General features: G+C 39.3%; 1 long non-coding RNA gene and 1 pseudogene across 2 annotated transcripts in view; one reads left to right on the plus strand and one right to left on the minus strand.

Annotated features, from left to right (window-relative positions):
• Positions 1-259: 259 nt before the first annotated feature.
• Positions 260-8,215, plus strand: LOC145784799 (uncharacterized). Its single transcript, XR_014291050.1, has 3 exons — positions 260-345; positions 6,331-6,694; positions 6,873-8,215. It is a non-coding gene; the product is annotated as an uncharacterized LOC145784799 (long non-coding RNA).
• Positions 8,216-8,371: 156 nt separating this feature from the next.
• Positions 8,372-19,753, minus strand: part of LOC145783951 (uncharacterized) — a 29,507-nt pseudogene continuing 18,125 nt past the window's right edge. The window contains exons 8-12 of the transcript XR_014290972.1: positions 19,566-19,739; positions 18,727-18,863; positions 18,073-18,179; positions 17,380-17,534; positions 8,372-8,521 (exon numbers count right to left, since the gene is read on the minus strand). The product of XR_014290972.1 is annotated as an uncharacterized LOC145783951 (transcript). The remainder of the gene's footprint in view (positions 8,522-17,379; positions 17,535-18,072; positions 18,180-18,726; positions 18,864-19,565; positions 19,740-19,753) is intronic.

A 19,753-nucleotide genomic window follows, 5' to 3' on the forward strand; every position in this document is an offset into this window, starting at 1 on the left:
AGCTGTGCAAACCTGCAAATGGCTTGCGGTTGACAGGGTTTTTGGGGCTGGCTTGTGAGGAAGCTGTACGAGTGTTTTTGGTTAATAGCCTAGCTGATAAGCTCAGTTACCAGGCTATAGGCCTAGCGCAACTACCGCATTAGTTACTGTAACAGTTAGCCTAGTGAGTTGAGGCTATAAGTTTTACTCTTGACATCTTGTCTGTCTGTGTTGTGTGTAGTTCATACAGCCACTGACATTAAAATTGCATTATTGCTTACAAAAACTGTTCAAAAGTCCTGATACTGGATCCAGGAACATTCTATTTGAAAAAGCATGATGTCTTAGAACTTAGATGCATTGCTGGTAAGAGAATATGATCTGGTTAGCCTAGTTATTATAGTGCACAACTGTACCGGTAGGTTACCGGTACCAGTTATATGCCCTGGGTGCTTTTGGCCACAATTGACTTTCTAAAAAATAACGCGTAAAACATTTTTTGAAAATTTTGTAATTTGCTGTGTGCAGTGCAGTGTCAAAGTTCCAGATAAATTGCGGTGTGCGGATAGGTGATTCAGTTGCGGTGCGGTGTGCGGATAAAAATTTTGGGTTCGCTGCATCTCTATTGAGCTTTCCAGCTTAGGGTTTCCGAAAAAAAACTGATCCGTGTTTCCAATTTAAATTTGAAGTTTCATAACTGATGTTCTTGAAAAGTTGAAAGTTTACGTTTACGAAAGTTTAATTTCTTGAAAGTTTACGCGGCAAGCGGCGCGGCTTTTTCATTTCCACTTTCCACGCGGCGCGGCACGCGGCGCAAAGTCATAAGCGGCCGCGCACGCGGCGCGGCTTGCATCACTAGTGTAGACTAGACTCAATGCTACAAATTGATTTTTCCAGTCACTCCGCCAGAATCTTCCTGATATCGTTCATGCGGAACGAGAATGAAGGCGTAATCACAAACAATCCATACGTCAACTTGATAACAACGAGATCGTGTGTTGCCACATAATTTTTTTAAATTTTCAGCTTTGCCGTCATAGGAAGCTAACCCAAAGCGGCACGATTACAGCGAGAAATCAAACAAGCCCAAAAGTAACCAAAATGTTGACAATTAAAGCAATATAAATTCACCAAAATCAAAAACTATGAAGCAAAAATAATATTTATATATTCTATGAAAGTCTGTTCAGTTCAGTTGTTTTTATTTCTGACCATCATATCAAAAACAATAGCCTACACGTCAACCATAGTTAATAATTAACTATGCGTCAACATAGCAAAGGTCGAGAAAAAGGTACCTCGATAGCTTTTTTCACCTCGATAGCTCAGTTAATTAAGCGTCTGACTTCATGAACGAAGAAACTACAATAGTGCAGTTGTGGGAGCTTAAAAAGTGGTGTTTGTGGGAAAATTTTTTTATCAAGCTGATACTTTTCTCAGACCTTCCTCATATTATGCAGATGGCTCAGAAAAAATTCCCCATCAATCGGATGATGGGAACCCCCCTTTTGGACCCATTTTCCAAATGACGTCACAATCCCTTTATGAAAATTTTAAGTTTTTCAAAATAGGACATATTATACATCATTTTTTAGGTTTTTTCAAGGGGAACAACCTTTTCTATTAAGAAGAACCCTGAAAATGTACAGAAAAAGAGTTATTACCGATTTAGCAAAAGGATAAATCTGTCAATTTCAGGCAAATTTGAAATTATTCGTCACTGTTGGACTTATTCTTCTATATTCTATAACAAAAATTAAACAAAGTAAGCAAAACAAAAATTGAAGCTATCATCAAAAACGACAAAGATGTTGCTTTCCTCCTCGTCTTGTCCCGTTTCATATCTTCATTGTACGAGAATTCTTTTTCTTCGGTACCAACATCGACGTTACGCAGAAGTGAAAAAAAGTCTTCATTCTTAAGTTTTTCGTCTAGTCTCTGGAATATGTCGTTCATACAAATTATTACTTAGATACGAAAAAGATGTGAAACTATCTTTGTATTTCAAGCATGCTTAGGCTACTATACTATTACATGCCACACCATGACATTCACCACACAAAGAAACACATGCCATTCCATAATTGCGACAGGTGCAAGTTTTCGTTCCACATGGATTTTTCGTTGATTTCTGACATCTGCATCTAATTACTTTGGTCAATGCTTCTGGTGCTATAGGCATATCCGTCATTATTGGGACAAGTTCGTTGTTGCTATTGTTTCTCCATCCCCATTCACAAACATTGAATTTAAATTCTAAAGACGTAACCCATGGAAGCAGGCTGCTCTTTGGCTCGGTGGTAGCTTTTCGGTGCAATTATCCCTTCGCATGCCATATACATGTAATTGTCATGTCTAAAAGTAAACAAAGATAAATATTACATACAGGGTATCTAGAATTGGACAATATCTTGAAAGTGTAAACATTATTATATAATCCCTATGTAAAAATACATACCTGAGTTTAGTAAGCGTTGAATCTTCATTGCCACAATACCAGATCTTGAATGCAGTTATAGAGGCTTCTCCGACCTCGTTTTGGGAACTCCAGACATTGCTGATAATTGCAGAATTCTCTTTCAGCGTTTCTGATTTTCGCAAACTTTTTTTCCCTTTTTCAATTATCGATGACGTTGTGTCGCATCCTGACCATGCATGGAAGAAAAGAAGATCTTCTTTAATACTTGGGTTGGCTTCTTTGATTCTCCAGGCTTTGTTGAAGCGCTCCTTGGTCGAAGTAAATATCATCATGAGTGTCAGTCTTCCAATGATGCAGTAACATAGTAACTACATCAGTATCATCAGCAATGACATTTACTGGACCTTTTCGAAGAAGAGCATAATCAAGGGATTTCGCTACAATGGAACCGTCAGCATCATCAGAGTATTTTGCCTCGCGTAATTAACCGCCATGCGATGTGCCTTTCTCCTCTGCTTTGCAGTTTTATTCTTGTGCATTTCGTTTTTCAATATTCATTGTGTAGATCAGTTATTTTCAATGTAGATGTTATTGTAAAATCATCACAGCAGTTGTGAACTTCAACTTCGGATTGTCTCAGAAGGGTAGAAACAAACTTGATGAATTCAGCCTTGGTTTCGATGCAGCTGAGGTAGCGATCTTGAGTAAAAGGAAGTGAATTGCTCGGATCAATTTTCACAAACGTGCTCTGTGGAACGGAATTTCGGCGCAAGTGCTCGTGACTTTTAGTACTTTCGTCATGATAGACATCAAATACAACTACAGCATGGGTATAATGTTTTTGGATATATTTCACATACGAATTTCAAACTTCCGAAAACTTCATTCCTTTTTTCCAGCGAACTTTATGTAGTAGGCCTAATGCACCACCGTCGATATAATAGAAGTTGCTTGTTGATTTCCTCTAAGGCATGCGACGAAGAACCAGGCAAAAGAATTTTTTGAAGAGAGGGTTTGTCAGGCTTTCTCATCATGCCTTCCTTGAACAAAGACATTGGCTCTGAAGTCAACTCGAATTCGAAAAATTGCTCAAGGCTTTCCTCGCTTTCAGCAACAGCAAACATCCTATTGAACATGACTTTCGAACCAATACCACTTGCACTACTTTTTGTTTTGTTTACTTCCATTAAGGATTCTAATGGTTTGATCAATTGATTGATGCGATAGTAATTGCTACCCCATTTAAACCTTTTTGGATATTTTGACCAATTTGCTCCGCTTGTTCACAATTGACGTCATCTTTTCCGGCGATGGACACTAGACCGTTTGAAGGAGAAGATAGGTTTACATCTGGTACTAAGAATGGGTTTTTCGTTGTTAACCAGGCCAGAAACTTTTACAATCTTCGTAATCCCTCTTTTTTCTTGAAGCACCCAACTCTTCATGCTGGTTAGCCTACTTCATAGAAACTGAGCCTTGTTTAGTTGCGTCATTGCTTCATGAATACTTGCCGAGTGACTCACACCAAAAACCCAAAGATGTCGAACACTTTCTGCATACTTTTCCTTCCGTCAATCTTCCACGCGACTTAATTGATCGCATAAGAGCTTACTCGATCGCAAGATCTTTCCAAATTCCGGTGAAGCTTTTTGCTGTCCTCTTTACTGTGTGCTGCTCGGTTAGAAGTTGATCGTAGGCTTACAACCATAGATGAAAAGAGAATTCTGCAAATATCAGCAATATCTGGAGTCATGGTGTCGAATGTAATAGTATAGTAGCCTAAGTATGCTTCAAATACAAAGATAGTTTCACATCTTTTTCGTATCTAAGTATAATAAGTATGAACGAGTGAACGACATACTCCAGAGACTAGACGAAAAACTTAAGAATGAAGTTTTTTTTTTCACTTTTGCATAACGTCGATGTTGGTACCGAAGAGGAGTGCTCTTACAATGAAGATGAAACGGGACAAGACGAGGAGGAAAGCAACATCTTTGACGTTTTTGATGATGATGATAGCTTCAATTTTTGTTTCGCTTACTTTGTTTAATTCTTGTTAACGAATGTAGAAGAATATGTCCAACAGTGACGAATAATTTCAAATTTGCCTGGAATTCATAAATTTATCCTTTTGCTTAATCGGTAATAACTCTTTTTCTGTACATTTTCAGGGTTCTTCTTAATAGAAAAAGTTGTTCCCCTTGAAAAAACCTAAAAAATGATGTATAATATGTCCTATTTTGAAAAACTTAAAATTTTCATAAAGGGATTGTGACGTCATTTGGAAAATGGGCCCAAAAGGGGGTTTCCCATCATCCGATTGATGGGGAATTTTTTCTGAGCCATTTGCATAGTATGGGGAAGGTGTGAGAAAAGTATCAGCTTGATAAAAATTTTTTCCCACAAAAAACCTTCCACGACTGCACTACAAGAACAAGCGCCGCTGGTTCGACTGTCGGGGTGTGTGTTTGAGCATTAATTGAGCTTTTCTATCCGTTGGTGTACGCGCTAGCAACCACTACCACCAAGATAACATTAATTTACCTCAGTGGTAACGGAACAACACACTTCAGGACTGTTCTCGGCACCCGGTGGATAGTAAAATTCACAGACAACAACAATCGGAAACTTCACACTGTCAATCTCAGTGACCAGGCCTGCATCAGTGGTTCAGAGCTTTTGCAAGTATGCGACACTGCCAGGATGAAGCTCTCAAAGATGCTTAATTTCCTAGTTCGAGGAAGAAGATTCTTACAATCAATAGCCTTAATGTCCTTCGTAAAAATCAGCATAACGATATATCACTGACTTTGTTGAATATATAACTAAATAGGCCTAAGCTATTTGTGGTAAACCTAGGCAAGTTAAATGCACGATATTTTGTTGTTCGTTTGTTCACGAAATTTGTTCCTAAACAGTTAGTCCCTCTGCGCCGATAGCATTTATTCCTTTAGTTATGGTGCTCAAGAATATAGGTACTAGGTCTTCTTCGTCGTATGAGCTGTTCTTCTGGACTATATGTTTGGGCATGATGTCATCAGCCACTCGACAGTCTCGTCATCCAGGGCCTTCAGTCCAGGCGCTCCATGTGGTAGTTGATGGATTGGGCAGTCATGGACGACATGATCTACTGTCTGGTCTGTGGCGCCACACTCACATCCCGGTGAGGGAGCCAGGCCCCATTTGCACACGTCTGAACGAAAGCGACCGACGCCGGTTCGTAGGCGGTTAAGCCGGACCCACGCAAGTCTTGCGAGGGACATTCCCGGAGGATGGGGATCGACGTCGGGTAGGAAATCACGGAGTCGGGAAGTGTTGTTTTGCCACTCCATGTTCCATGTGTAGTTCGTCCAGTGTGCCGCACTTATTCCAAGATCTTCAACGTTGTTCAGAAGCTGTCGTGCGGCGGGCACAAATGGGCGCCTTGATTTCAGTCGCTGCTGTCCTCCAGGTAGGCGCTGGAATGTACTGTGGAGGAGGTGGTCGGGGTCCAGTGCGCGACGAGCAAGGGAAATCATGGCTCCTTTACGGCGAAGCTCAGCAGGTTGGATGCCTGCAAGGATGGGAAGGCAATCCGTTGGAGTGGGACGCAGGCATCCAGTCACAGTGCGTAGTGCGTCATTGATGGCGGTGTCAATGTGGCGGGTGTGAGAGCTGCGGCACCACACTGGTGCGCAGTACTCAGCGGTAGAATGGACAAGGGCCAAGGTAGCTGTGCGAAGGGTTTTCGCATCAGCTCCCCAGCCGGAACCCGCCAGCCGCCTCAAAAGTGCAACGCGCGCAGATAGTTTTTTGCGCAGTGACTCCAGGTGTCGTCGGTACGTGAGTGACCTGTCCAGGGTTACGCCGAGGTAGGTGGGTTCGGCGCAGTAGGGTAGGTGTTCGTCATCGGTGGTAATGTTGATCTCACGTTTTGCTTCCTTGTTGTTTAGGTGGAAGGCCGCCGACACTGTCTTTGCCTTGCTGAGCTGTAGCTTCCATTTCTGGAGATATGTTGATATAGTTGACATGTCCTGGCTTAGGTTCCTCTCCATTGACTGCCAATCTCCGGCTGGATGCAGGAGAGCCAGATCGTCTGCATAAGCATACTTCCTGGAGATGGTGTCAGGCAGGTCATAGATGTAAGTGTTAAAGAGGAGGGGAGCCAGGACAGAGCCCTGTGGGACGCCGTTCCTGAGTCGACGTAGTCTACTTCGTCGGCCGCTACCGGTGGAAAGGGTAAAGCTGCGGTTTTGCACAAGTTCCATAATCATATGGACCATGTGCCTGTCAGGAAGGAGACGGAGTAGTTTGCAGGTAAGGCCGCTGTGCCATACAGTGTCGTAGGCAGCCGTGAGATCGACAAGTACTAGGTAAGCTACTGTTTAGCCTACTGAACTTTGAAAGATTAATCTTGACAGTAAATAGGCTAGGCCTATTCAATGTCTTTACAAGTTGTTTCTAAATGGAGAGCTGAAGTATGTTTATTGTTTAGGTACCGATACTAAAGTGTAGCCAACACACGAGAGCAAAACCCTCTACATTTCCTGACGCAAGTGCTCCTTAACTGTCTTTGTCCGAGCGTCGGGCTTTTCCTCTCGACCATGCACCAATGAGGAATGACCTCCTGTGAATATAGTGCTGATCGAGGAGCAGACCGCATACTTCAAGCCACCGAAAGGAGCGGAAGGTCCATGCCTATTGGACAATGAAACCAAAGACTGGCTGCTCTCCAGCAGCCTTCCAGTGTAGTCCGGGAGCACCGTGAATGTGAGATGGTAAAAAAGATAGACACTCCATCGGCTCACACGACAAAGAAGAGTTAAGAGTAAGACACAACGTCGGGAGTTTTTAAGCGGTCTACATCAAACAAAAAATTCTCTTGCGGTGACTAGTGATTGTTCTTGACGTTTTTACGGTCTAAAAATTACTACAGTTTTTAGTTCTGCTGTGCTTATAGACATCATTCCTTTTTTACAATTTTGGGACACTAGCCAATAGCCCTGTGGCACAAAACAGCTGAATCCGTTTTCAGTACCGTAGTTTGCTTTATTTGGGTACCACAAACTTAGGCTAAGTTGTTTTTGCCAAAACGCAAGGGTCCACTTACCTTCGTTGAGCAACCCGACAACGGGAGCTCCCACTCTTGCATGTAAGGCAACGTCGACCAACAGGTGTGAGACTGCAGTCACCCTCACCAACAGCCTAACTTTCAAACATGGCCATTGAAAGGGATGGCTTTAGTCTGATGTTATGAAATCCCAGAGCCTCCAAAACAAGACACTCAACAAAACTAAACACTTCTTAAAAAAACTATACCCTACAACTCTTTGAAAGAAAATAGGCTATGAAAAGTAGTTTTGCGCCCAAAGGTAGCCTTAGGCTTGTCACTAAAGAAATGGCTTGAACTTAAACACACACAGCAAAATGAATATATTATAGCCTACGTTGCTTTTTATTGAAGCACTGGGGCCAGTGGAATGACTTTGGGTCCCTAGAATCATCCCGTCCGGCTTTAGAAATAGGCTACACAGTAAATCACGACCCAAATTTGGGCCGCGACCCCGCTTATTAAGACCACGGTTATTAGGTCCACCCGCTTATTAACTCCAATTTGGTTCATTCCAGAATAACTGAAGGTAGGCTACATATAGGAATGGCAGAGAATCGTCTCCGCTTACTTAGTCCAAAATTTTCCGTTTCCGATATGGGCTTAATAAGCGGGGACAATCGACTGCATTGAAATTGATATTAAATTAACTTACATAGTATTTTGCGCAAAATTACATGCTTTCGAAACATTTGGGTTGCAAAGATTTAGAACTATTGTTTTTTGGGTCGCGCCAATAAGTATTCGCGGATCCCTGGGCTATGCTACTGCTTACAGAGAATGCCGCATCAACTGCAGAATCGATTATTACTCTGATCTGCAAACAATTTTTGATATTTTATTAACATAAATGCATAAACTATTCTTCTTCTTTGGTCCATGTAGTAAAATGATAGATCATTATTGTGAACAATAAATCGTTTAAAAATAGTTTTTCTAAATTGTCTAGAAGATACAACTTCTTCTTCATTCACAGTAATCTGAAGTTGCATTTAAATTCAGTGATGCTTTAGCGAGCAGTGAGAGAAGGCAATCTGTGGGAAAATGCATACCGGTATGTAAAAAATATTGAACTACAAATAGTATCAATCAACCAACTAACCAACAAATCAATCAAGAACAAAACAAAAGTGATATAAAATTGAAATAGAATGTATAGCTTAAGTGTTGTTTTTAACAGGGTGAAAACAAAACGATTATGCCGCCTATTAGTCACTTGCCTCTCTGAAAAGTATAGTTAGAGTTTTGAAACTATTTAACAATTTAATCTAGTCGGTTACAATCAACAAGAAAATATTAACAACAGTAACACACTAACACTAAAAAACAGATATGTAAGCTAGCCTCTAATGTGAGGCCTACAACGGTAACTTACAATTAGGCTATTAATTAATGAGCCTCATAAAATCTTATTTGAAATTCACAACGAACGTTAGCGATAAAAACCACAGATGACAAATAACTACCGTAAACAAATATTATCAATATACATACATTACACACATTGAATATCTAGGATGCAGAAGCATGAAGTAGCCTATAGTATAGCCTACAGCCTAGCTTTGCAAAGCTAATGCTTTGCTGCGTAAATTGAAAAGATAACTTTTTGAAGTTGCTTACAACCTCTTTGTTGTATAAAGTAGACTCAAGATTAACCTAACACAAGGCTTTATTCACTTAAAACGAAACATTTGAAAACATAAAGTACAATACAATAAGATACTCTTAAGTATAGCTTACACCAAACCACAACCATCTTCACCATAGCCGTACGAGACCAAACCATTTTGGGGGGGCAGAACGTAAATTTGCCCAAATCTGCACGCTTTTATAGAAATTTCCCAAATATAGTGTATGCGGTGCATGATAACAATGAAAAACTAACATAACAAGATCACCAGCTAGTTAGAATTTCTTATCAAAGTAATCAAGATAGAACAACTGAAGTCATCTTTGAAGATACCTTGCTTGTGCATTGCTCGATGCTTGTGCACTTTGGCATGGTAGGTAGGAGTAACAAATGTTGGTTTACACACCGTTAAAACACCTCATTGAGTATGCATTCAAGTGCTTTAATTAATTCTCCATTTTATAATATCTATGTCAATGAGGTAATATCAAAATTAAGATAGGCATACACATAAAACTATAAAAATATGCTTTCTACATCATCACAAGAAACACTTTCTATGCATGCAGCTTGCCAACATTTTTTTGCAACCAGAAAAAACAGGTCAGGTTAATGCAAACAACTGGATCTGTCTCCACAAAACAGAAGTCAAGATAGGCTATTAGGGAACGTTCAAATATTACGTAACGCCTTCGAGGGGGAGGGGGGGGTTTATGCAAAGCGTTACGTTAGCGTCACATCGGGGGGGAGGGGGTTCAAGCAAAACGTTACGTAACGCTTTCGAGTACGGAATGGTAGTTTTTTGTGCTGAATTCGTAGTGAAAAAGCGTTACATGGGGGAGGGGGAGATTGAAAAAAGCGTTACGTTGGCGTTACATGGGGGAGGGGGGGGTCAAAAATTCGGAAAAAAAGCGTTACGTAATATTTGAACGTTCCCTTAATGAAAAAAAAATGAGAGATGCCATGTTTCACACAAGATCTTGCAAAGCAAAGATTTTGCCAGCTTACATGGCAGGTTTTGAATTTGGAAAGCTTTGAAATATATGAATATAGGCCTATTATGATTGGTTTGAGATTATGTATTTCAGCAGTAGCATTTTAAATGTTGGTGAAATTAACATGACACAGTTGCATAAACAAACTAAATATTTTATTTTGTGGCGCAACTGCATCATTTTAATTTGGGTAGTTTTATAAAAGTAACCAAACAAAGCTAAGCAACACCACAACATTAACATTACATTTAACAGGTAGGCCTATAACATTTTTTTTGTTAAATGTTGTGGTGTTGCTTATAGCTACGTCCGTTTATGGTTGAAAAAGTACTGTAACCTCTCCACCCGAATTGTTTTATAAAAGTATTCACCAGATTTATATAAATTCATATTTTGTAGTTGCCCAAATCAAGATGATGCATTTATGGATATTATGAAACAAATTAAAGACTTTGTAAATTTTGATGCCGAGGCAACTGCATCATGCCAATTTGGGAAGTTTTATAAATAGACTATGATCAGATAATTTCATATTTTTTGTTGCCCAAATCTAAGCGATACAGTTATGTACTGTAAATGGGAAAAATTAATAAATTTGTTCATTTTGGGGAAACTACCTCATGTTAATTTGGGCAGTTGCATAAACAGACTAATCAGTTTCATCAGATAGTTTCCTGTTTTCAGCTGCCCAAATCAACACGTTGCATTTGTGAAAATTAATAAAATTAGCTATAGGCTATAGCAAATTTTGCGTTTTGATTTGGGCAGTTTCACAAAAGTATTAGAGACATATTTTGGTGGCTGCCCAAATTGGCATGATGCAGTTGGTTAAATGCATTTCGTACTACAGTTTGATCACCATGCAATACAATAGGCTACATCAATACGGGTGTGCTAAATGAAAATTTTGCGGCACATTTGTTGTGCAAATAAGAGGCTGTACCTACTTAGTTTGACAGGTAAAAGATATTAATTTATAGTTTTTCTTAATTCATGCAACTTTGTAGCTTTTCATATAGCAATTTTTGCCCTAATAATTGCAAGATTTTGCCCAAATTAGCGACGTTTTGAAACAACAGGGGGGGCAGCTGCCCCTCTGGCTCGTACGGCTATGATCTTCACAGCTGACAACACTAACTGAAAGAGCGCCTACAACAAAAGAGAGAGAAACTAAATTAGGACGTTTGCCTTTAGCAGAAGTCGTGAACAGCAAACGGCAAGGAAAGGAGTTGATGCTCAAGGCAGAAACTGTAACAAGAGTTGTTCCTCTCATCACACTCTTCTCTCCAAACCATTAAGGGAACGTTCAAATATTACGTAACGCCTTCGAGGGGGAGGGGGGGTTTATGCAAAGCGTTACGTTAGCGTCACATCGGGGGGGAGGGGGTTCAAGCAAAACGTTACGTAACGCTTTCGAGTACGGAATGGTAGTTTTTTGTGCTGAATTCGTAGTGAAAAAGCGTTACATGGGGGAGGGGGGATTGAAAAAAGCGTTACGTTGGCGTTACATGGGGGAGGGGGGGTCAAAAATTCGGAAAAAAAGCGTTAGGGGAAGGTGGGGCAAGATGGGACGTGGGGCAGGACGGGACACCGTGGATATTTTTAAAAGTATTAGCTTTAGCGTCCTCTACCCATTTAGATGTTAAAGGACACCATGATTCTCGATGACTTGCAAAAAAAAGACATGTTCAGAGAAAAAACGTGGTCGTGGCAACAAGATAACTGATTAGAGGCTAGTTGCTATAAGAAATCTTATCAAAACTTTTCACATTTTAGCATGATTTCAGAAAAATCTGGAAGATGATACGTGGTCTGGAGATACAGTAATAAAAGTGCTTTTTGGGGTATCTGACTTTTTAGATGTGAGTTGCATATATAATAAACAAACAGAAAATTTCAAAATGTCAGTCATTGGGGCAAAACGGGACAGAGCTGTTTGGGGCAGGATGGGACATCTGTTCTGCTTATAATGAGCGTGGCAATTTTGTATGTGATTTTTATGGAAAAAAGTAGTCTGTCATTTTGCCCTGATGTAATTACGTGTGCTGTAAATGCAAGCCATTTTTGAAATTACAAGATATTATCAGTAGATTTGTGGTTTTACAGGTGATTCCTCATATGAACAATACGCGTCCCGTCCTGCCCCAGGTGTGGGGCAAGACGGGACAAATTAATTTTTTTTGTTTTTGTTAATTATAAGGTCATGCGATACTAACTGAGTCTTTGTATCTTGCTGGTTGGTAGTGGTGTGCAATAGAAATAACATGATACCAAAGTTACCGATATTGATAAAAAGGAATTCTGCAAAACATCGATTAAAGTTAAGTGTCCCGTCCTGCCCCACCTTCCCCGTAATATTTGAACGTTCCCTAATTGGACCAAATAGCCTACTTGTCTAGATTTTTTGCCAAATTCTGTAGGCCAGGGGTCACCAACCTTTTTTGCATGCGGGCCACTTTGGCACTATAAGGAGAGCTGTGGCGGGCGCACTAATGAATTTTTAGGTAGGTTGACTCTAATGCTATTGAAAAGAACGCATTTCGTGACCAGTATCCAGCGTTACATGTTGTTAATATTTATCTTAGAATACCGCAGCAACAAAATTAGTCGAACAACACTACTGCCAGGCCAAACTCCTTTAACAACACTTTTTTGACTTTTTTAACAATGCCTAATAAACGAGGCCACTGGTTTTGCGCACTTATAGCGAGGCGAGCGATTTCATCAGAATATTCATCGCCAAGCAAGAGTGGTGTTGTCACTTCGCTTCACAAAAAATATCTTGCAATTAATAGTTTCAATAAATAAGGAAATGTTTGACACATCGCAATACAGGCAACTATAATAACCTGCAAACATATAGCGAAAAATAGGCTCCAATAGCAGGGAGAAAGAAATCAGGCACCATGAAATAAACCCTTGTGGAAATCACCGAAAAAACATTTCTATCGTAATTCGTAACTCATGAACAGTGTTTCCTCTAAAAAAGCAATCAGTTGGTTTTTCATCCTTTTTATGAGAGTCTATTAAACCGTCTTTCCTTGATTATTAGACAAATGTTACTTGTGGTTACCGAAGTTAAAAATGTAATGTACCAATCATATTGTATGCCAATGTATGGTTCGCAACTATGGTGTAACCAGTGATGTACGCGCATACAAAAAATATTGACGCCGTCAGCGCAAACGCAAACGTTCGAAAAACTATACGCCGCATGCGTCAACGCAACTTGTAAAAAAAGTTGACGGCGTCAGCGTTAGCGCATACTCTAGCGCAAACTCATTTTGTTTGCTAGGTGCCAAACATTCACACGGTATAAACCACTCGAAACAACACACTTTTCAAGCCACTTCGCGATTTCTCGTTACAAGAAATTATCTTTTTGGCCGGAACCGGAAGGCACATCTGGCATTAAAAATATAAGTTTTTGCCTTTCGAAGAAGAGAGCTTAAAATACTTTTCCATGTAGGGCCATGGATTTGTATTATCATGCTCCATTTCACTTAGAGATTAGTATTACCGTAATTTATTCCCTGAATACAATAGTGTAGTGTAAGAAACTGTACCATATGCCTATCAAGAAAATTCTAGTATTATACTAACTGTCGCTCCTAGTAATATACTAACTGTCGCTTCCTTAAAATCCATTATAAAAAACGCTATTTTTAAAATGATTCCGTTTGAATAAGACTAATGTTGCTTTTAATGCCATAATTCTCTCAGTAAGCTCTATGCTTTTTTTTGATAAGATTTTTAAAAAGTGGGTTAATGGAAGACAAAACTGCCAGACACAAGCAAGTTTAGATTCTGAACTGCACAACTCTTTGTTATTAGCATTCAGGGATAGTTAGCATTACTAGTGTTATTAGCAGTAGGCTACTCAAAAGCCTCTCACAATTGGCCCCTGGATGCATGTTTTGCTAAACTGCTCATCAAGTTACAAAACATATATAATTACATACTTACGCATCAGAATGTATAAATTGTCAAGTAAAAATTACCTTAGCTTGATAGCCTACTGTATGTAGGCCTACACATTACTACGCTACATAGCATACAACAAGAATAACCGGCAAAGGCAAAGTAATGTACTACATATAACATACAGAGTACAACATCATGCAAGCAATCACGGTCGGAGACCAAATATTTGAGTTTGTTTAGATACATAGGCTGCACTGCTCATTGCCTGAGAAGTTTCTGATTTGCCCCAAAATGCAAGACTTAACTAATATAAATTAAAGTGCTCACAATTGCTTACAAACGCCTTCAACACTGCTTGACTAAAAAAACTTCACACTACGAAGCCAAGTCATTGTTTACATTTTACATGGAGCGACATTACCAACCTACCTACTTGCTTGCTTACATTACATTCCTGTTCTGACCCGTAACTTACTAAGTAATTTCGCAGTAGGCCTAAGTTGTTTTAACTAATTCTTTCTTTTTTTCTGCAAGACTGCAGTCTCCACGTGGGACTCTAGCGTCAAAGGCAGTAGTGCGATATACAAACAAAGTCCAGCTGACTGAACAATAGATGACACTGTAACACAACACTAGAACAATGGGCAATTGCAAGACGTCAACATTTCGCAGTTTGACAAAAAAAATGGCAAACAACAACTAAGACATTAAAAAGTATGCGTTGACGCTATGCGCTAAAAAACCGCAAAAACTTTACGGCGCATCCTCAAGCGCAAACTATCCAAAAAAATGTGGCCGCAAGCGTTAGCGCAAACAAAAAGTCTACGCCGCATGTATGCGGCGTAGAATTTGCGGCGCATACGTACATCTCTGGGTGTAACTATAAAACTTCTACTTTAAATCGCATACGAGTTGCTTACAACGACTCGTACAGAATTATCCACAAGTTGTCGAGATGCGACAGTGCTAGAGTGTATCAGGTACAGAACGACGTGTTAACATTTGATGCTCTATTAAGAAAAAATTGCTATGCATTTGTAGAACGTTGCAAAAGATCAATTAATCCACTTTTGCTGAATGTTATGTCTTCTGATTACTACTTTAATTCTTCATTTTATATTTACTACAACAGTATTTTGTACGTTGTTTGATGTAGCCTGCTTGATGTTGTGTTAGTCTGATATTTTGTGTGATGACTGTTAAAAATTTGAATTCTATGGACTTTGAGTCTGATTGCAAATAAATAATAATAATTAGCATGGTAAGAATTGTTGATTAACAACATTTTGCAGTACTAAGCTAATTATTTTCATAATACAACCAGAAAAAGTCGTTAAGTTTATATATAATATTTTGCCAATTTATTATAAATTGAGTTGGCACACTGATCTATTTTGCCTACAAAAACACTGCTCGTGAAACACAATAACGGTGAAACGCACACTGTTTGCATGGCATTTACAAACTTAAAATAAGCAACCCTATGCTTACAGACAATTTCAAAATTCGAAAACAGACGTTTTAATCAACCACGGATTGATTGATTGAATCTTTATCCTCGGACCGGGGAAGCTTCTTGGCAGTTTCGCATACTTGCAGAGGCTTTGAATCACTGACGCAGGCCCGATCACCGAGATTGACAGAGCGAAGTTTCCGATTGTTGAAGTCTTGTTGCTGGGGAATTATTCCATCCATTTAATGCCGCTGAATGGAGAGCAGTCCTCAACGTGCGTTGTTCAAGCGCACACCCCGAGCGTCGAACCAGCGCCGCGTGATCTTGAGCCAGGCGCGTTACCACTGAGCTAACGGGGCGCAACTGGGACAGTGTGGCTGGACATCGCATTGGAATAACTTTAAGCGACCCCCACCTAAAACTACAATCTGATAGGTTGGTCGGTGGAATCGTATGCAAAGCAAAAATATGCTTCTCGGAAAGAATTTTTGCCTTGTGCTCTTTAACTTCTAAATAAAGTATTTTTGGTTATACTTGTACGCTGATACCTTCCGCGGGCCGCACATAGCAGCGTGACGGGCCGCATGCGGCCCACGGGCCGCCAGTTGGTGACCTCTGCTGTAGGCTATTAGTAAGTTATGTTTGACTAATCTCTAGCAGTCTAGTGTTATGTCTGGTGAGCAGTCCCATTCTAGAGGTGAATAAATGAACAACGTGTAGACAATCTGCAATAAGCGCAGAAGTAGGCTAATTGTCCTGTTTTAGTACCAGCTATAAAAGTAATTGTCCTGTTTTAGTATCATGCACATTATAACATCCGCGTTTTGTCACTTCTACTTTTTAGGGTAGCCTTTAGACCTGTGTGTCTTCCAGCTGATATAAACTTAAGGACTAGCATGAGTTTTATAATCGCTTTTTATAATTATTTATTGTATTCTCGTTTGCAACTTTTTGAGAACTTTCTTGAGAACTTTTCAAGAACTTTCATACAAGCTGCAGCTGGTATTCCAATATTAAAGAAAGGAGAAAATTACGGAAAACTAAACCGTTGTCAATGTAGCCTATTTAAATTCATATGACTTTTAAGTTTTAATTATGCCATTGCCCAGAAATCCTGTCCAACATTCTCACAAACTTTTTCTATGTTATGTTTTCATGTTAGCTTATCATGTACTGTTGAAACCAAATTGTATGATTTGATCTCCCAAACGTCCTGTTTACTCCCTGAGTTTGTTGACTCTTAATTTCAGCATTAAAATCATTCATTATTTTTTTTGTATAATCCTGTTTTTGTAAAGTTTATTGATAGCCTGTTAAGTTCAACCTATAGGCTAAGTGGAAAATTTTTAAAGTTTTGTGTTCACATTGTGTTGCAAGTCAACCTCACATTTTTCTGCCCACATCAAATTAGTGCCTCAGCTGATAACTTAACAGTCATTTGTTTGAGTAGATCTGATCGGTGGTAATCTACGGTTATTTTAGTTTGCATTTTTCCACCTTATTTTAATTATCACCACAGTGCAATAAAGTGATTTGCTTAATTTATTAGCTTATTGAAAGGTAAGGCCGTAAAACGTAAGCTCTATGGGGTTTATAAGATAGCCTTTTTACGAGGTTTGATTAGCAAATAACGAAATGCTATGGGCACTGTGCATGACGTCGTTTGCAAAATAAATGCACAGACCAACTAAAAGAATCTGTAGGTTACGCAAATATACTGCAACTAAATACAATGTAAAAAGTAATAGAACCTATTTACATAGATCACTAATTTATTGATACCGATTTACAACTAACCACAGCTGTAAAATATATTATAGGCCTATTTTTGTTTCCGAATATCAAGACCAAGTTGCTTTCAAATTTATACATTTTAATTAGTACGGTTACCTATCATCTGAAGTGCCTGATGTCGTTGAAATAATGCTTGGGGGTCTTTTAGTTCTTTTTTGACGTCGTTTTTGCGTCTGACCATCTGTGCTGGGACTGGTTGATTTTTTAGAAGCAATTGCAGGATGTCGCTGTCGTGTCATCGGTAAGACGAACTACACAAAAAAACTCGGTGAGATAATTCTGTTAGTGGGGACTGTTTTCGCGCCATAGGCTACAGTATTTAAAAATGCCTATGGTTCAACAATGCATATGGATCAACAACTCAGCTTCGTATGCCTATGGTTCAACAAGACAAACTCTCTACCGAAGCAGTATTTAAAAAAAAGAAAACAAAAAAAGGAAAGCAGTCTGCTCTAACAAGTTGTCAAGCTTATACATAGCCGCAAGATGAAATATAGCTCAATCTGTTCAAGTGAGGAAAATTAAGAAGATTTAGTTTAAGGTAGGCTACAGATGTAGGAACTGAGTCTATTTTAAGGCTACTTCACTACCGCTTGAACAAGCGCAGATTGGGAAAGATTTGTCACTCGCCTAATCTTTGAGTCTCTGCTGTTATAGACCAGAGTACCGAATACAAAATTCTTTTCCATCACTTTAACTACAAAGTAGAGCAGTAGCAAAGCTTGCATAAAAACATAATTATTTGCAATGTTATGCGTTAATAGCCTGCTGTTAGGCTACAGTTTTTACCTTTTTATTTATTATGCACAGAACATCTTGCAAAGGAAGAAATATCCCATGATTTTGTGGAGCAAAAAAGTATCTCCTACCAAACAAATAGCCATCATGCTTTCCATCTGAAAGACAAGAGACATTTTATTTTGAAATTCCAACGTTTTGAAATCTTTGAATAACAAAATACCGCAACAACCTAGTTAGCCAAGTGGAAAAGGTCTGCTCCCATGATTTTGTGGAGCAAAAAAGTATCTCCTACCAAACAAATAGCCATCATGCTTTCCATCTGAAAGACAAGAGACATTTTATTTTGAAATTCCAACGTTTTGAAATCTTTGAATAACAAAATACCGCAACAACCTAGTTAGCCAAGTGGAAAAGGTCTGCTTGCCTTTGATGATGAGACTTAAGTTTGGATGCCATCTTTGTAGATTCTTTGTGTAGCCCGAGTAAACATTAATACATCGTGGCAGAAAAAGGATAGACCTTCCTTCATATGATATTTATTTATTTTACACCATTTGGGTGCAAACTATCGTCAATAAAAAGTCTTTATAATTGTTGATTTTCTGCCAATTCTCTTAGTTTTTTTGGGCTGTGCTCTGTGAGGGGCTGAATTCTTTGCAGACCTTCCTTAAAAGCCTAAAAAAAGAAGAAACAGTTGCTTACCTGGTGATTCTAACTCGATTCCAGCATAAACTATGCTCGGTGTACCAGCTCCATCTAAATGTCCAACATAACGGACAGTTCCCGTCTTACTGTTCTTCAATAAAACGTTGTCATTGGGATGAACTTGCAGTTTTGAACTAGAGAAATGTAATAAAAATAAAAGTAATGTAACAATGCCTGTAGGCTACAAAATGCTATTCCAGGCGATACCCTTTTTTTAAATTTTTACAACACATAACTTCTGAAGGTTTCGCAGAGAAAACCGTTCTAAATTAATAGACTAATTTTTTTAACTAAGAATTTTAAGTTTAGAAAAGTTGAGCATTACCACAACTGTCATCTAGCGAGAAAGATATCTGACAGGCTCAGGTGGTAGAGGACACATTGTTTACTGGCAAGCAAAGTAAAAAGCTGGTTGCAATTAGAACAAAAAATGAGTAGGCCTAATACTTGTAATGTACTGGTGCTGCTGTTGTTGGTTTGAATCTTTCTTTTCGGACTAAGAAAGCCTCTGATTGGTTATTCCTGGAAGCTTTCACATTTGTAAATTTGTGCCACTGACACAGGCTCGGTTACGAAGATAGACAGAGTGTGTTTATGATTGTGTAGGCCTATGTGAATTTTGCAACCACCCACAGGTGCCGCTGAATTAAAAGCAGCCCTTAAAATGGGTTGCTAAAGCGCACACTCTGAGAGCTGAACCAGCTCCGCTTAACCTTGAAGTTTTTTCATGTAAAAAGTGCATGGAGCTTACACCAATTGAGCTACCGGAGCGGACGAGTGTACGAATCTTTGTCTTGTTTCAGTCTGATGTCAAAACAACATGGAAGTGTACTTACTTCTGCAGCGACACAAGCTTCCTGAGATCCTTCAAAACAGGGTTTCTTCCAGAGCTGTCTGTTACGTATGGAGTACAAGCAAATCCTAGTAGTCCACTACTGCGAAAGAATGCGCTGCACATCTGGCACTTGCATCCCAGAATCGGGCCAGGAAATATAGAAGAACGCATTGATCTGAATCAATACAA

The sequence above is a fragment of the Aplidium turbinatum genome, chromosome 15 (assembly GCF_918807975.1).
Source record: "Aplidium turbinatum chromosome 15, kaAplTurb1.1, whole genome shotgun sequence".
Taxonomy (NCBI): domain Eukaryota; kingdom Metazoa; phylum Chordata; class Ascidiacea; order Aplousobranchia; family Polyclinidae; genus Aplidium; species Aplidium turbinatum.